Consider the following 14076-nt stretch of genomic DNA (forward strand, 5'->3'; position numbering starts at 1 on the left):
GTAAATTTGAGGTTTCATGCAAGTGAAAATCCCATTTTTAAGATAGGAAGTTTCTTTTTGAGATGATGAAAACAAGGCACTGCTGAGATTCGAACTCAGGATCTCCTGTTTACTAGACAGGCGCTTTAACCAACTAAGCCACAGCACCACAAGCTGGAAAGCCTATGAAATGCAATAGAATCTGGATCGATGACAAGGCCTTGGGTTTTGAAGTTCCATAATTGAATGATCCATCTTCTAGCACAGCTTCAACTTGGTACTTGTTTTTCTTCCAAGTTATGACACAGAATAGGCAGATTGAAGGAATGCCACAGCAGGGCCAAAAGAGTTTGCCCCAATCTAACTGTAAAGAATAGACACTGTAATATCTTCAATGAAAACACACTGACCCGTAAAAATAATCATTACATCTTTTCTCCTTAGCGCATGTGCGCCATGTAGACGAGGTGGCCGAGTGGTTAAGGCGATGGACTGCTAATCCATTGTGCTCTGCATGCATGGGTTCGAATCCCATCCTCGTCGGTTTATTCTGCTTGTTTCATGTTGTATTGTTTTCATTTCTAGCCAAAGCGGTAGATACGTCAAGCTTGAAAGTTTATCTTCCTTTTTAAGAAAGCTGCTATCAAACTTTGCAGAGTTAGAAGTGTAAATCCACTGGTTTTATTTTGAAATGCTTGATGCCATCCTTTATTCTCTAAAGAAAGTTATATCGTCTAATTCCTTTTTAAGCGTTTCGACAGCAGAGATTTTTTTTCTCTCAACTGCACTATGTTTTGACTGTGGTAAAGACTTGTTTAATGTCATACAAGAACAAAAGTCCACCTTTTTTTTTGCTAAAATGACCCAAACTGAGATGAAGAATGAAAACCACTGCTGACGTTCGAAAGCAAGATTTTCTGTTTACTAAACAGGCACTTAGACCAACTAAGCCAAAGGACAAAAAGGTGTGATACTTTAGAAAGCCTGCTTAGCGAGTCAGATGCATAAAGAGGAGGAATTTCAAAATAAAATCCACTGGTTTTAAGTTGTCATGCTTGATGCCATCTTTCTTCCTTTTTGGCCCTTATACAGAAGACATTCTTCATCTCACAATTGCACTATCAGTAAAGACGTAGCCAAGGTAAATTTGAGGTTTCATGCAAGTGAAATTCCCATTTTTAAGATAGGAAGTTTCTTTTTGAGATGATGAAAACAAGGCACTGCTGAGATTCGAACTCAGGATCTCCTGTTTACTAGACAGGCGCTTTAACCAACTAAGCCACAGCACCACAAGCTGGAAAGCCTATGAAATGCAATAGAATCTGGATCGATGACAAGGCCTTGGGTTTTGAAGTTCCATAATTGAATGATCCATCTTCTAGCACAGCTTCAACTTGGTACTTGTTTTTCTTCCAAGTTATGACACAGAATAGGCAGATTGAAGGAATGCCACAGCAGGGCCAAAAGAGTTTGCCCCAATCTAACTGTAAAGAATAGACACTGTAATATCTTCAATGAAAACACACTGACCCGTAAAAATAATCATTACATCTTTTCTCCTTAGCGCATGTGCGCCATGTAGACGAGGTGGCCGAGTGGTTAAGGCGATGGACTGCTAATCCATTGTGCTCTGCATGCATGGGTTCGAATCCCATCCTCGTCGGTTTATTCTGCTTGTTTCATGTTGTATTGTTTTCATTTCTAGCCAAAGCGGTAGATACGTCAAGCTTGAAAGTTTATCTTCCTTTTTAAGAAAGCTGCTATCAAACTTTGCAGAGTTAGAAGTGTAAATCCACTGGTTTTATTTTGAAATGCTTGATGCCATCCTTTATTCTCTAAAGAAAGTTATATCGTCTAATTCCTTTTTAAGCGTTTCGACAGCAGAGATTTTTTTTCTCTCAACTGCACTATGTTTTGACTGTGGTAAAGACTTGTTTAATGTCATACAAGAACAAAAGTCCACCTTTTTTTTTGCTAAAATGACCCAAACTGAGATGAAGAATGAAAACCACTGCTGACGTTCGAAATCAAGATTTTCTGTTTACTAAACAGGCACTTAGACCAACTAAGCCAAAGGACAAAAAGGTGTGATACTTTAGAAAGCCTGCTTAGCGAGTCAGATGCATAAAGAGGAGGAATTTCAAAATAAAATCCACTGGTTTTAAGTTGTCATGCTTGATGCCATCTTTCTTCCTTTTTGGCCCTTATACAGAAGACATTCTTCATCTCACAATTGCACTATCAGTAAAGACGTAGCCAAGGTAAATTTGAGGTTTCATGCAAGTGAAAATCCCATTTTTAAGATAGGAAGTTTCTTTTTGAGATGATGAAAACAAGGCACTGCTGAGATTCGAACTCAGGATCTCCTGTTTACTAGACAGGCGCTTTAACCAACTAAGCCACAGCACCACAAGCTGGAAAGCCTATGAAATGCAATAGAATCTGGATCGATGACAAGGCCTTGGGTTTTGAAGTTCCATAATTGAATGATCCATCTTCTAGCACAGCTTCAACTTGGTACTTGTTTTTCTTCCAAGTTATGACACAGAATAGGCAGATTGAAGGAATGCCACAGCAGGGCCAAAAGAGTTTGCCCCAATCTAACTGTAAAGAATAGACACTGTAATATCTTCAATGAAAACACACTGACCCGTAAAAATAATCATTACATCTTTTCTCCTTAGCGCATGTGCGCCATGTAGACGAGGTGGCCGAGTGGTTAAGGCGATGGACTGCTAATCCATTCTTGCATGCATGGGTTCGAATCCCATCCTCGTCGGTTTATTCTGCTTGTTTCATGTTGTATTGTTTTCATTTCTAGCCAAAGCGGTAGATACGTCAAGCTTGAAAGTTTATCTTCCTTTTTAAGAAAGCTGCTATCAAACTTTGCAGAGTTAGAAGTGTAAATCCACTGGTTTTATTTTGAAATGCTTGATGCCATCCTTTATTCTCTAAAGAAAGTTATATCGTCTAATTCCTTTTTAAGCGTTTCGACAGCAGAGATTTTTTTTCTCTCAACTGCACTATGTTTTGACTGTGGTAAAGACTTGTTTAATGTCATACAAGAACAAAAGTCCACCTTTTTTTTTGCTAAAATGACCCAAACTGAGATGAAGAATGAAAACCACTGCTGACGTTCGAAATCAAGATTTTCTGTTTACTAAACAGGCACTTAGACCAACTAAGCCAAAGGACAAAAAGGTGTGATACTTTAGAAAGCCTGCTTAGCGAGTCAGATGCATAAAGAGGAGGAATTTCAAAATAAAATCCACTGGTTTTAAGTTGTCATGCTTGATGCCATCTTTCTTCCTTTTTGGCCCTTATACAGAAGACATTCTTCATCTCACAATTGCACTATCAGTAAAGACGTAGCCAAGGTAAATTTGAGGTTTCATGCAAGTGAAAATCCCATTTTTAAGATAGGAAGTTTCTTTTTGAGATGATGAAAACAAGGCACTGCTGAGATTCGAACTCAGGATCTCCTGTTTACTAGACAGGCGCTTTAACCAACTAAGCCACAGCACCACAAGCTGGAAAGCCTATGAAATGCAATAGAATCTGGATCGATGACAAGGCCTTGGGTTTTGAAGTTCCATAATTGAATGATCCATCTTCTAGCACAGCTTCAACTTGGTACTTGTTTTTCTTCCAAGTTATGACACAGAATAGGCAGATTGAAGGAATGCCACAGCAGGGCCAAAAGAGTTTGCCCCAATCTAACTGTAAAGAATAGACACTGTAATATCTTCAATGAAAACACACTGACCCGTAAAAATAATCATTACATCTTTTCTCCTTAGCGCATGTGCGCCATGTAGACGAGGTGGCCGAGTGGTTAAGGCGATGGACTGCTAATCCATTGTGCTCTGCATGCATGGGTTCGAATCCCATCCTCGTCGGTTTATTCTGCTTGTTTCATGTTGTATTGTTTTCATTTCTAGCCAAAGCGGTAGATACGTCAAGCTTGAAAGTTTATCTTCCTTTTTAAGAAAGCTGCTATCAAACTTTGCAGAGTTAGAAGTGTAAATCCACTGGTTTTATTTTGAAATGCTTGATGCCATCCTTTATTCTCTAAAGAAAGTTATATCGTCTAATTCCTTTTTAAGCGTTTCGACAGCAGAGATTTTTTTTCTCTCAACTGCACTATGTTTTGACTGTGGTAAAGACTTGTTTAATGTCATACAAGAACAAAAGTCCACCTTTTTTTTTGCTAAAATGACCCAAACTGAGATGAAGAATGAAAACCACTGCTGACGTTCGAAATCAAGATTTTCTGTTTACTAAACAGGCACTTAGACCAACTAAGCCAAAGGACAAAAAGGTGTGATACTTTAGAAAGCCTGCTTAGCGAGTCAGATGCATAAAGAGGAGGAATTTCAAAATAAAATCCACTGGTTTTAAGTTGTCATGCTTGATGCCATCTTTCTTCCTTTTTGGCCCTTATACAGAAGACATTCTTCATCTCACAATTGCACTATCAGTAAAGACGTAGCCAAGGTAAATTTGAGGTTTCATGCAAGTGAAATTCCCATTTTTAAGATAGGAAGTTTCTTTTTGAGATGATGAAAACAAGGCACTGCTGAGATTCGAACTCAGGATCTCCTGTTTACTAGACAGGCGCTTTAACCAACTAAGCCACAGCACCACAAGCTGGAAAGCCTATGAAATGCAATAGAATCTGGATCGATGACAAGGCCTTGGGTTTTGAAGTTCCATAATTGAATGATCCATCTTCTAGCACAGCTTCAACTTGGTACTTGTTTTTCTTCCAAGTTATGACACAGAATAGGCAGATTGAAGGAATGCCACAGCAGGGCCAAAAGAGTTTGCCCCAATCTAACTGTAAAGAATAGACACTGTAATATCTTCAATGAAAACACACTGACCCGTAAAAATAATCATTACATCTTTTCTCCTTAGCGCATGTGCGCCATGTAGACGAGGTGGCCGAGTGGTTAAGGCGATGGACTGCTAATCCATTGTGCTCTGCATGCATGGGTTCGAATCCCATCCTCGTCGGTTTATTCTGCTTGTTTCATGTTGTATTGTTTTCATTTCTAGCCAAAGCGGTAGATACGTCAAGCTTGAAAGTTTATCTTCCTTTTTAAGAAAGCTGCTATCAAACTTTGCAGAGTTAGAAGTGTAAATCCACTGGTTTTATTTTGAAATGCTTGATGCCATCCTTTATTCTCTAAAGAAAGTTATATCGTCTAATTCCTTTTTAAGCGTTTCGACAGCAGAGATTTTTTTTCTCTCAACTGCACTATGTTTTGACTGTGGTAAAGACTTGTTTAATGTCATACAAGAACAAAAGTCCACCTTTTTTTTGCTAAAATGACCCAAACTGAGATGAAGAAAGAAAACCACTGCTGACGTTCGAAATCAAGATTTTCTGTTTACTAAACAGGCACTTAGACCAACTAAGCCAAAGGACAAAAAGGTGTGATACTTTAGAAAGCCTGCTTAGCGAGTCAGATGCATAAAGAGGAGGAATTTCAAAATAAAATCCACTGGTTTTAAGTTGTCATGCTTGATGCCATCTTTCTTCCTTTTTGGCCCTTATACAGAAGACATTCTTCATCTCACAATTGCACTATCAGTAAAGACGTAGCCAAGGTAAATTTGAGGTTTCATGCAAGTGAAAATCCCATTTTTAAGATAGGAAGTTTCTTTTTGAGATGATGAAAACAAGGCACTGCTGAGATTCGAACTCAGGATCTCCTGTTTACTAGACAGGCGCTTTAACCAACTAAGCCACAGCACCACAAGCTGGAAAGCCTATGAAATGCAATAGAATCTGGACCGACGACAAGGCCTTGGGTTTTGAAGTTCCATAATTGAATGATCCATCTTCTAGCACAGCTTCAACTTGGTACTTGTTTTTCTTCCAAGTTATGACACAGAATAGGCAGATTGAAGGAATGCCACAGCAGGGCCAAAAGAGTTTGCCCCAATCTAACTGTAAAGAATAGACACTGTAATATCTTCAATGAAAACACACTGACCCGTAAAAATAATCATTACATCTTTTCTCCTTAGCGCATGTGCGCCATGTAGACGAGGTGGCCGAGTGGTTAAGGCGATGGACTGCTAATCCATTGTGCTCTGCATGCATGGGTTCGAATCCCATCCTCGTCGGTTTATTCTGCTTGTTTCATGTTGTATTGTTTTCATTTCTAGCCAAAGCGGTAGATACGTCAAGCTTGAAAGTTTATCTTCCTTTTTAAGAAAGCTGCTATCAAACTTTGCAGAGTTAGAAGTGTAAATCCACTGGTTTTATTTTGAAATGCTTGATGCCATCCTTTATTCTCTAAAGAAAGTTATATCGTCTAATTCCTTTTTAAGCGTTTCGACAGCAGAGATTTTTTTTCTCTCAACTGCACTATGTTTTGACTGTGGTAAAGACTTGTTTAATGTCATACAAGAACAAAAGTCCACCTTTTTTTTGCTAAAATGACCCAAACTGAGATGAAGAAAGAAAACCACTGCTGACGTTCGAAATCAAGATTTTCTGTTTACTAAACAGGCACTTAGACCAACTAAGCCAAAGGACAAAAAGGTGTGATACTTTAGAAAGCCTGCTTAGCGAGTCAGATGCATAAAGAGGAGGAATTTCAAAATAAAATCCACTGGTTTTAAGTTGTCATGCTTGATGCCATCTTTCTTCCTTTTTGGCCCTTATACAGAAGACATTCTTCATCTCACAATTGCACTATCAGTAAAGACGTAGCCAAGGTAAATTTGAGGTTTCATGCAAGTGAAAATCCCATTTTTAAGATAGGAAGTTTCTTTTTGAGATGATGAAAACAAGGCACTGCTGAGATTCGAACTCAGGATCTCCTGTTTACTAGACAGGCGCTTTAACCAACTAAGCCACAGCACCACAAGCTGGAAAGCCTATGAAATGCAATAGAATCTGGATCGATGACAAGGCCTTGGGTTTTGAAGTTCCATAATTGAATGATCCATCTTCTAGCACAGCTTCAACTTGGTACTTGTTTTTCTTCCAAGTTATGACACAGAATAGGCAGATTGAAGGAATGCCACAGCAGGGCCAAAAGAGTTTGCCCCAATCTAACTGTAAAGAATAGACACTGTAATATCTTCAATGAAAACACACTGACCCGTAAAAATAATCATTACATCTTTTCTCCTTAGCGCATGTGCGCCATGTAGACGAGGTGGCCGAGTGGTTAAGGCGATGGACTGCTAATCCATTGTGCTCTGCATGCATGGGTTCGAATCCCATCCTCGTCGGTTTATTCTGCTTGTTTCATGTTGTATTGTTTTCATTTCTAGCCAAAGCGGTAGATACGTCAAGCTTGAAAGTTTATCTTCCTTTTTAAGAAAGCTGCTATCAAACTTTGCAGAGTTAGAAGTGTAAATCCACTGGTTTTATTTTGAAATGCTTGATGCCATCCTTTATTCTCTAAAGAAAGTTATATCGTCTAATTCCTTTTTAAGCGTTTCGACAGCAGAGATTTTTTTTCTCTCAACTGCACTATGTTTTGACTGTGGTAAAGACTTGTTTAATGTCATACAAGAACAAAAGTCCACCTTTTTTTTGCTAAAATGACCCAAACTGAGATGAAGAAAGAAAACCACTGCTGACGTTCGAAATCAAGATTTTCTGTTTACTAAACAGGCACTTAGACCAACTAAGCCAAAGGACAAAAAGGTGTGTTACTTTAGAAAGCCTGCTTAGCGAGTCAGATGCATAAAGAGGAGGAATTTCAAAATAAAATCCACTGGTTTTAAGTTGTCATGCTTGATGCCATCTTTCTTCCTTTTTGGCCCTTATACAGAAGACATTCTTCATCTCACAATTGCACTATCAGTAAAGACGTAGCCAAGGTAAATTTGAGGTTTCATGCAAGTGAAAATCCCATTTTTAAGATAGGAAGTTTCTTTTTGAGATGATGAAAACAAGGCACTGCTGAGATTCGAACTCAGGATCTCCTGTTTACTAGACAGGCGCTTTAACCAACTAAGCCACAGCACCACAAGCTGGAAAGCCTATGAAATGCAATAGAATCTGGATCGATGACAAGGCCTTGGGTTTTGAAGTTCCATAATTGAATGATCCATCTTCTAGCACAGCTTCAACTTGGTACTTGTTTTTCTTCCAAGTTATGACACAGAATAGGCAGATTGAAGGAATGCCACAGCAGGGCCAAAAGAGTTTGCCCCAATCTAACTGTAAAGAATAGACACTGTAATATCTTCAATGAAAACACACTGACCCGTAAAAATAATCATTACATCTTTTCTCCTTAGCGCATGTGCGCCATGTAGACGAGGTGGCCGAGTGGTTAAGGCGATGGACTGCTAATCCATTGTGCTCTGCATGCATGGGTTCGAATCCCATCCTCGTCGGTTTATTCTGCTTGTTTCATGTTGTATTGTTTTCATTTCTTGCCAAAGCGGTAGATACGTCAAGCTTGAAAGTTTATCTTCCTTTTTAAGAAAGCTGCTATCAAACTTTGCAGAGTTAGAAGTGTAAATCCACTGGTTTTATTTTGAAATGCTTGATGCCATCCTTTATTCTCTAAAGAAAGTTATATCGTCTAATTCCTTTTTAAGCGTTTCGACAGCAGAGATTTTTTTTCTCTCAACTGCACTATGTTTTGACTGTGGTAAAGACTTGTTTAATGTCATACAAGAACAAAAGTCCACCTTTTTTTTGCTAAAATGACCCAAACTGAGATGAAGAAAGAAAACCACTGCTGACGTTCGAAATCAAGATTTTCTGTTTACTAAACAGGCACTTAGACCAACTAAGCCAAAGGACAAAAAGGTGTGATACTTTAGAAAGCCTGCTTAGCGAGTCAGATGCATAAAGAGGAGGAATTTCAAAATAAAATCCACTGGTTTTAAGTTGTCATGCTTGATGCCATCTTTCTTCCTTTTTGGCCCTTATACAGAAGACATTCTTCATCTCACAATTGCACTATCAGTAAAGACGTAGCCAAGGTAAATTTGAGGTTTCATGCAAGTGAAAATCCCATTTTTAAGATAGGAAGTTTCTTTTTGAGATGATGAAAACAAGGCACTGCTGAGATTCGAACTCAGGATCTCCTGTTTACTAGACAGGCGCTTTAACCAACTAAGCCACAGCACCACAAGCTGGAAAGCCTATGAAATGCAATAGAATCTGGATCGATGACAAGGCCTTGGGTTTTGAAGTTCCATAATTGAATGATCCATCTTCTAGCACAGCTTCAACTTGGTACTTGTTTTTCTTCCAAGTTATGACACAGAATAGGCAGATTGAAGGAATGCCACAGCAGGGCCAAAAGAGTTTGCCCCAATCTAACTGTAAAGAATAGACACTGTAATATCTTCAATGAAAACACACTGACCCGTAAAAATAATCATTACATCTTTTCTCCTTAGCGCATGTGCGCCATGTAGACGAGGTGGCCGAGTGGTTAAGGCGATGGACTGCTAATCCATTGTGCTCTGCATGCATGGGTTCGAATCCCATCCTCGTCGGTTTATTCTGCTTGTTTCATGTTGTATTGTTTTCATTTCTAGCCAAAGCGGTAGATACGTCAAGCTTGAAAGTTTATCTTCCTTTTTAAGAAAGCTGCTATCAAACTTTGCAGAGTTAGAAGTGTAAATCCACTGGTTTTATTTTGAAATGCTTGATGCCATCCTTTATTCTCTAAAGAAAGTTATATCGTCTAATTCCTTTTTAAGCGTTTCGACAGCAGAGATTTTTTTTCTCTCAACTGCACTATGTTTTGACTGTGGTAAAGACTTGTTTAATGTCATACAAGAACAAAAGTCCACCTTTTTTTTGCTAAAATGACCCAAACTGAGATGAAGAAAGAAAACCACTGCTGACGTTCGAAATCAAGATTTTCTGTTTACTAAACAGGCACTTAGACCAACTAAGCCAAAGGACAAAAAGGTGTGATACTTTAGAAAGCCTGCTTAGCGAGTCAGATGCATAAAGAGGAGGAATTTCAAAATAAAATCCACTGGTTTTAAGTTGTCATGCTTGATGCCATCTTTCTTCCTTTTTGGCCCTTATACAGAAGACATTCTTCATCTCACAATTGCACTATCAGTAAAGACGTAGCCAAGGTAAATTTGAGGTTTCATGCAAGTGAAAATCCCATTTTTAAGATAGGAAGTTTCTTTTTGAGATGATGAAAACAAGGCACTGCTGAGATTCGAACTCAGGATCTCCTGTTTACTAGACAGGCGCTTTAACCAACTAAGCCACAGCACCACAAGCTGGAAAGCCTATGAAATGCAATAGAATCTGGATCGATGACAAGGCCTTGGGTTTTGAAGTTCCATAATTGAATGATCCATCTTCTAGCACAGCTTCAACTTGGTACTTGTTTTTCTTCCAAGTTATGACACAGAATAGGCAGATTGAAGGAATGCCACAGCAGGGCCAAAAGAGTTTGCCCCAATCTAACTGTAAAGAATAGACACTGTAATATCTTCAATGAAAACACACTGACCCGTAAAAATAATCATTACATCTTTTCTCCTTAGCGCATGTGCGCCATGTAGACGAGGTGGCCGAGTGGTTAAGGCGATGGACTGCTAATCCATTGTGCTCTGCATGCATGGGTTCGAATCCCATCCTCGTCGGTTTATTCTGCTTGTTTCATGTTGTATTGTTTTCATTTCTAGCCAAAGCGGTAGATACGTCAAGCTTGAAAGTTTATCTTCCTTTTTAAGAAAGCTGCTATCAAACTTTGCAGAGTTAGAAGTGTAAATCCACTGGTTTTATTTTGAAATGCTTGATGCCATCCTTTATTCTCTAAAGAAAGTTATATCGTCTAATTCCTTTTTAAGCGTTTCGACAGCAGAGATTTTTTTTCTCTCAACTGCACTATGTTTTGACTGTGGTAAAGACTTGTTTAATGTCATACAAGAACAAAAGTCCACCTTTTTTTTGCTAAAATGACCCAAACTGAGATGAAGAAAGAAAACCACTGCTGACGTTCGAAATCAAGATTTTCTGTTTACTAAACAGGCACTTAGACCAACTAAGCCAAAGGACAAAAAGGTGTGATACTTTAGAAAGCCTGCTTAGCGAGTCAGATGCATAAAGAGGAGGAATTTCAAAATAAAATCCACTGGTTTTAAGTTGTCATGCTTGATGCCATCTTTCTTCCTTTTTGGCCCTTATACAGAAGACATTCTTCATCTCACAATTGCACTATCAGTAAAGACGTAGCCAAGGTAAATTTGAGGTTTCATGCAAGTGAAAATCCCATTTTTAAGATAGGAAGTTTCTTTTTGAGATGATGAAAACAAGGCACTGCTGAGATTCGAACTCAGGATCTCCTGTTTACTAGACAGGCGCTTTAACCAACTAAGCCACAGCACCACAAGCTGAAAAGCCTATGAAATGCAATAGAATCTGGATCGATGACAAGGCCTTGGGTTTTGAAGTTCCATAATTGAATGATCCATCTTCTAGCACAGCTTCAACTTGGTACTTGTTTTTCTTCCAAGTTATGACACAGAATAGGCAGATTGAAGGAATGCCACAGCAGGGCCAAAAGAGTTTGCCCCAATCTAACTGTAAAGAATAGACACTGTAATATCTTCAATGAAAACACACTGACCCGTAAAAATAATCATTACATCTTTTCTCCTTAGCGCATGTGCGCCATGTAGACGAGGTGGCCGAGTGGTTAAGGCGATGGACTGCTAATCCATTGTGCTCTGCATGCATGGGTTCGAATCCCATCCTCGTCGGTTTATTCTGCTTGTTTCATGTTGTATTGTTTTCATTTCTAGCCAAAGCGGTAGATACGTCAAGCTTGAAAGTTTATCTTCCTTTTTAAGAAAGCTGCTATCAAACTTTGCAGAGTTAGAAGTGTAAATCCACTGGTTTTATTTTGAAATGCTTGATGCCATCCTTTATTCTCTAAAGAAAGTTATATCGTCTAATTCCTTTTTAAGCGTTTCGACAGCAGAGATTTTTTTTCTCTCAACTGCACTATGTTTTGACTGTGGTAAAGACTTGTTTAATGTCATACAAGAACAAAAGTCCACCTTTTTTTTGCTAAAATGACCCAAACTGAGATGAAGAAAGAAAACCACTGCTGACGTTCGAAATCAAGATTTTCTGTTTACTAAACAGGCACTTAGACCAACTAAGCCAAAGGACAAAAAGGTGTGATACTTTAGAAAGCCTGCTTAGCGAGTCAGATGCATAAAGAGGAGGAATTTCAAAATAAAATCCACTGGTTTTAAGTTGTCATGCTTGATGCCATCTTTCTTCCTTTTTGGCCCTTATACAGAAGACATTCTTCATCTCACAATTGCACTATCAGTAAAGACGTAGCCAAGGTAAATTTGAGGTTTCATGCAAGTGAAAATCCCATTTTTAAGATAGGAAGTTTCTTTTTGAGATGATGAAAACAAGGCACTGCTGAGATTCGAACTCAGGATCTCCTGTTTACTAGACAGGCGCTTTAACCAACTAAGCCACAGCACCACAAGCTGAAAAGCCTATGAAATGCAATAGAATCTGGATCGATGACAAGGCCTTGGGTTTTGAAGTTCCATAATTGAATGATCCATCTTCTAGCACAGCTTCAACTTGGTACTTGTTTTTCTTCCAAGTTATGACACAGAATAGGCAGATTGAAGGAATGCCACAGCAGGGCCAAAAGAGTTTGCCCCAATCTAACTGTAAAGAATAGACACTGTAATATCTTCAATGAAAACACACTGACCCGTAAAAATAATCATTACATCTTTTCTCCTTAGCGCATGTGCGCCATGTAGACGAGGTGGCCGAGTGGTTAAGGCGATGGACTGCTAATCCATTGTGCTCTGCATGCATGGGTTCGAATCCCATCCTCGTCGGTTTATTCTGCTTGTTTCATGTTGTATTGTTTTCATTTCTAGCCAAAGCGGTAGATACGTCAAGCTTGAAAGTTTATCTTCCTTTTTAAGAAAGCTGCTATCAAACTTTGCAGAGTTAGAAGTGTAAATCCACTGGTTTTATTTTGAAATGCTTGATGCCATCCTTTATTCTCTAAAGAAAGTTATATCGTCTAATTCCTTTTTAAGCGTTTCGACAGCAGAGATTTTTTTTCTCTCAACTGCACTATGTTTTGACTGTGGTAAAGACTTGTTTAATGTCATACAAGAACAAAAGTCCACCTTTTTTTTGCTAAAATGACCCAAACTGAGATGAAGAAAGAAAACCACTGCTGACGTTCGAAATCAAGATTTTCTGTTTACTAAACAGGCACTTAGACCAACTAAGCCAAAGGACAAAAAGGTGTGATACTTTAGAAAGCCTGCTTAGCGAGTCAGATGCATAAAGAGGAGGAATTTCAAAATAAAATCCACTGGTTTTAAGTTGTCATGCTTGATGCCATCTTTCTTCCTTTTTGGCCCTTATACAGAAGACATTCTTCATCTCACAATTGCACTATCAGTAAAGACGTAGCCAAGGTAAATTTGAGGTTTCATGCAAGTGAAAATCCCATTTTTAAGATAGGAAGTTTCTTTTTGAGATGATGAAAACAAGGCACTGCTGAGATTCGAACTCAGGATCTCCTGTTTACTAGACAGGCGCTTTAACCAACTAAGCCACAGCACCACAAGCTGAAAAGCCTATGAAATGCAATAGAATCTGGATCGATGACAAGGCCTTGGGTTTTGAAGTTCCATAATTGAATGATCCATCTTCTAGCACAGCTTCAACTTGGTACTTGTTTTTCTTCCAAGTTATGACACAGAATAGGCAGATTGAAGGAATGCCACAGCAGGGCCAAAAGAGTTTGCCCCAATCTAACTGTAAAGAATAGACACTGTAATATCTTCAATGAAAACACACTGACCCGTAAAAATAATCATTACATCTTTTCTCCTTAGCGCATGTGCGCCATGTAGACGAGGTGGCCGAGTGGTTAAGGCGATGGACTGCTAATCCATTGTGCTCTGCATGCATGGGTTCGAATCCCATCCTCGTCGGTTTATTCTGCTTGTTTCATGTTGTATTGTTTTCATTTCTAGCCAAAGCGGTAGATACGTCAAGCTTGAAAGTTTATCTTCCTTTTTAAGAAAGCTGCTATCAAACTTTGCAGAGTTAGAAGTGTA

General features: G+C 38.9%; 25 non-coding genes across 25 annotated transcripts; 12 read left to right on the forward strand and 13 right to left on the reverse strand.

Moving 5' to 3' along the window:
• Positions 1–74: 74 nt before the first annotated feature.
• Positions 75–148, reverse strand: TRNAT-AGU (transfer RNA threonine (anticodon AGU)). Its single transcript has one exon. It is a non-coding gene; the product is annotated as a tRNA-Thr (tRNA).
• Positions 149–440: 292 nt separating this feature from the next.
• Positions 441–522, forward strand: TRNAS-GCU (transfer RNA serine (anticodon GCU)). The gene has a single exon. It is a non-coding gene; the product is annotated as a tRNA-Ser (tRNA).
• A 672-nt stretch (positions 523–1194) lies between these two features.
• On the reverse strand, positions 1195–1268 carry TRNAT-AGU (transfer RNA threonine (anticodon AGU)). The gene has a single exon. It is a non-coding gene; the product is annotated as a tRNA-Thr (tRNA).
• Positions 1269–1560: 292 nt separating this feature from the next.
• Positions 1561–1642, forward strand: TRNAS-GCU (transfer RNA serine (anticodon GCU)). Its single transcript has one exon. It is a non-coding gene; the product is annotated as a tRNA-Ser (tRNA).
• Positions 1643–2314: 672 nt separating this feature from the next.
• Positions 2315–2388, reverse strand: TRNAT-AGU (transfer RNA threonine (anticodon AGU)). Its single transcript has one exon. It is a non-coding gene; the product is annotated as a tRNA-Thr (tRNA).
• Positions 2389–3430: 1042 nt separating this feature from the next.
• Positions 3431–3504, reverse strand: TRNAT-AGU (transfer RNA threonine (anticodon AGU)). Its single transcript has one exon. It is a non-coding gene; the product is annotated as a tRNA-Thr (tRNA).
• A 292-nt stretch (positions 3505–3796) lies between these two features.
• Positions 3797–3878, forward strand: TRNAS-GCU (transfer RNA serine (anticodon GCU)). Its single transcript has one exon. It is a non-coding gene; the product is annotated as a tRNA-Ser (tRNA).
• A 672-nt stretch (positions 3879–4550) lies between these two features.
• TRNAT-AGU (transfer RNA threonine (anticodon AGU)) lies at positions 4551–4624 on the reverse strand. The gene has a single exon. It is a non-coding gene; the product is annotated as a tRNA-Thr (tRNA).
• Positions 4625–4916: 292 nt separating this feature from the next.
• TRNAS-GCU (transfer RNA serine (anticodon GCU)) lies at positions 4917–4998 on the forward strand. Its single transcript has one exon. It is a non-coding gene; the product is annotated as a tRNA-Ser (tRNA).
• A 671-nt stretch (positions 4999–5669) lies between these two features.
• Positions 5670–5743, reverse strand: TRNAT-AGU (transfer RNA threonine (anticodon AGU)). The gene has a single exon. It is a non-coding gene; the product is annotated as a tRNA-Thr (tRNA).
• Positions 5744–6035: 292 nt separating this feature from the next.
• Positions 6036–6117, forward strand: TRNAS-GCU (transfer RNA serine (anticodon GCU)). The gene has a single exon. It is a non-coding gene; the product is annotated as a tRNA-Ser (tRNA).
• Positions 6118–6788: 671 nt separating this feature from the next.
• On the reverse strand, positions 6789–6862 carry TRNAT-AGU (transfer RNA threonine (anticodon AGU)). The gene has a single exon. It is a non-coding gene; the product is annotated as a tRNA-Thr (tRNA).
• A 292-nt stretch (positions 6863–7154) lies between these two features.
• Positions 7155–7236, forward strand: TRNAS-GCU (transfer RNA serine (anticodon GCU)). The gene has a single exon. It is a non-coding gene; the product is annotated as a tRNA-Ser (tRNA).
• A 671-nt stretch (positions 7237–7907) lies between these two features.
• On the reverse strand, positions 7908–7981 carry TRNAT-AGU (transfer RNA threonine (anticodon AGU)). The gene has a single exon. It is a non-coding gene; the product is annotated as a tRNA-Thr (tRNA).
• Positions 7982–8273: 292 nt separating this feature from the next.
• On the forward strand, positions 8274–8355 carry TRNAS-GCU (transfer RNA serine (anticodon GCU)). Its single transcript has one exon. It is a non-coding gene; the product is annotated as a tRNA-Ser (tRNA).
• Positions 8356–9026: 671 nt separating this feature from the next.
• On the reverse strand, positions 9027–9100 carry TRNAT-AGU (transfer RNA threonine (anticodon AGU)). Its single transcript has one exon. It is a non-coding gene; the product is annotated as a tRNA-Thr (tRNA).
• A 292-nt stretch (positions 9101–9392) lies between these two features.
• On the forward strand, positions 9393–9474 carry TRNAS-GCU (transfer RNA serine (anticodon GCU)). Its single transcript has one exon. It is a non-coding gene; the product is annotated as a tRNA-Ser (tRNA).
• A 671-nt stretch (positions 9475–10145) lies between these two features.
• Positions 10146–10219, reverse strand: TRNAT-AGU (transfer RNA threonine (anticodon AGU)). Its single transcript has one exon. It is a non-coding gene; the product is annotated as a tRNA-Thr (tRNA).
• Positions 10220–10511: 292 nt separating this feature from the next.
• Positions 10512–10593, forward strand: TRNAS-GCU (transfer RNA serine (anticodon GCU)). The gene has a single exon. It is a non-coding gene; the product is annotated as a tRNA-Ser (tRNA).
• Positions 10594–11264: 671 nt separating this feature from the next.
• On the reverse strand, positions 11265–11338 carry TRNAT-AGU (transfer RNA threonine (anticodon AGU)). Its single transcript has one exon. It is a non-coding gene; the product is annotated as a tRNA-Thr (tRNA).
• Positions 11339–11630: 292 nt separating this feature from the next.
• Positions 11631–11712, forward strand: TRNAS-GCU (transfer RNA serine (anticodon GCU)). The gene has a single exon. It is a non-coding gene; the product is annotated as a tRNA-Ser (tRNA).
• A 671-nt stretch (positions 11713–12383) lies between these two features.
• Positions 12384–12457, reverse strand: TRNAT-AGU (transfer RNA threonine (anticodon AGU)). The gene has a single exon. It is a non-coding gene; the product is annotated as a tRNA-Thr (tRNA).
• A 292-nt stretch (positions 12458–12749) lies between these two features.
• On the forward strand, positions 12750–12831 carry TRNAS-GCU (transfer RNA serine (anticodon GCU)). Its single transcript has one exon. It is a non-coding gene; the product is annotated as a tRNA-Ser (tRNA).
• A 671-nt stretch (positions 12832–13502) lies between these two features.
• Positions 13503–13576, reverse strand: TRNAT-AGU (transfer RNA threonine (anticodon AGU)). The gene has a single exon. It is a non-coding gene; the product is annotated as a tRNA-Thr (tRNA).
• Positions 13577–13868: 292 nt separating this feature from the next.
• Positions 13869–13950, forward strand: TRNAS-GCU (transfer RNA serine (anticodon GCU)). The gene has a single exon. It is a non-coding gene; the product is annotated as a tRNA-Ser (tRNA).
• Positions 13951–14076: the final 126 nt, after the last annotated feature.

This window comes from Ranitomeya imitator, chromosome 7, assembly GCF_032444005.1.
Source record: "Ranitomeya imitator isolate aRanImi1 chromosome 7, aRanImi1.pri, whole genome shotgun sequence".
Lineage (NCBI taxonomy): Eukaryota > Metazoa > Chordata > Amphibia > Anura > Dendrobatidae > Ranitomeya > Ranitomeya imitator.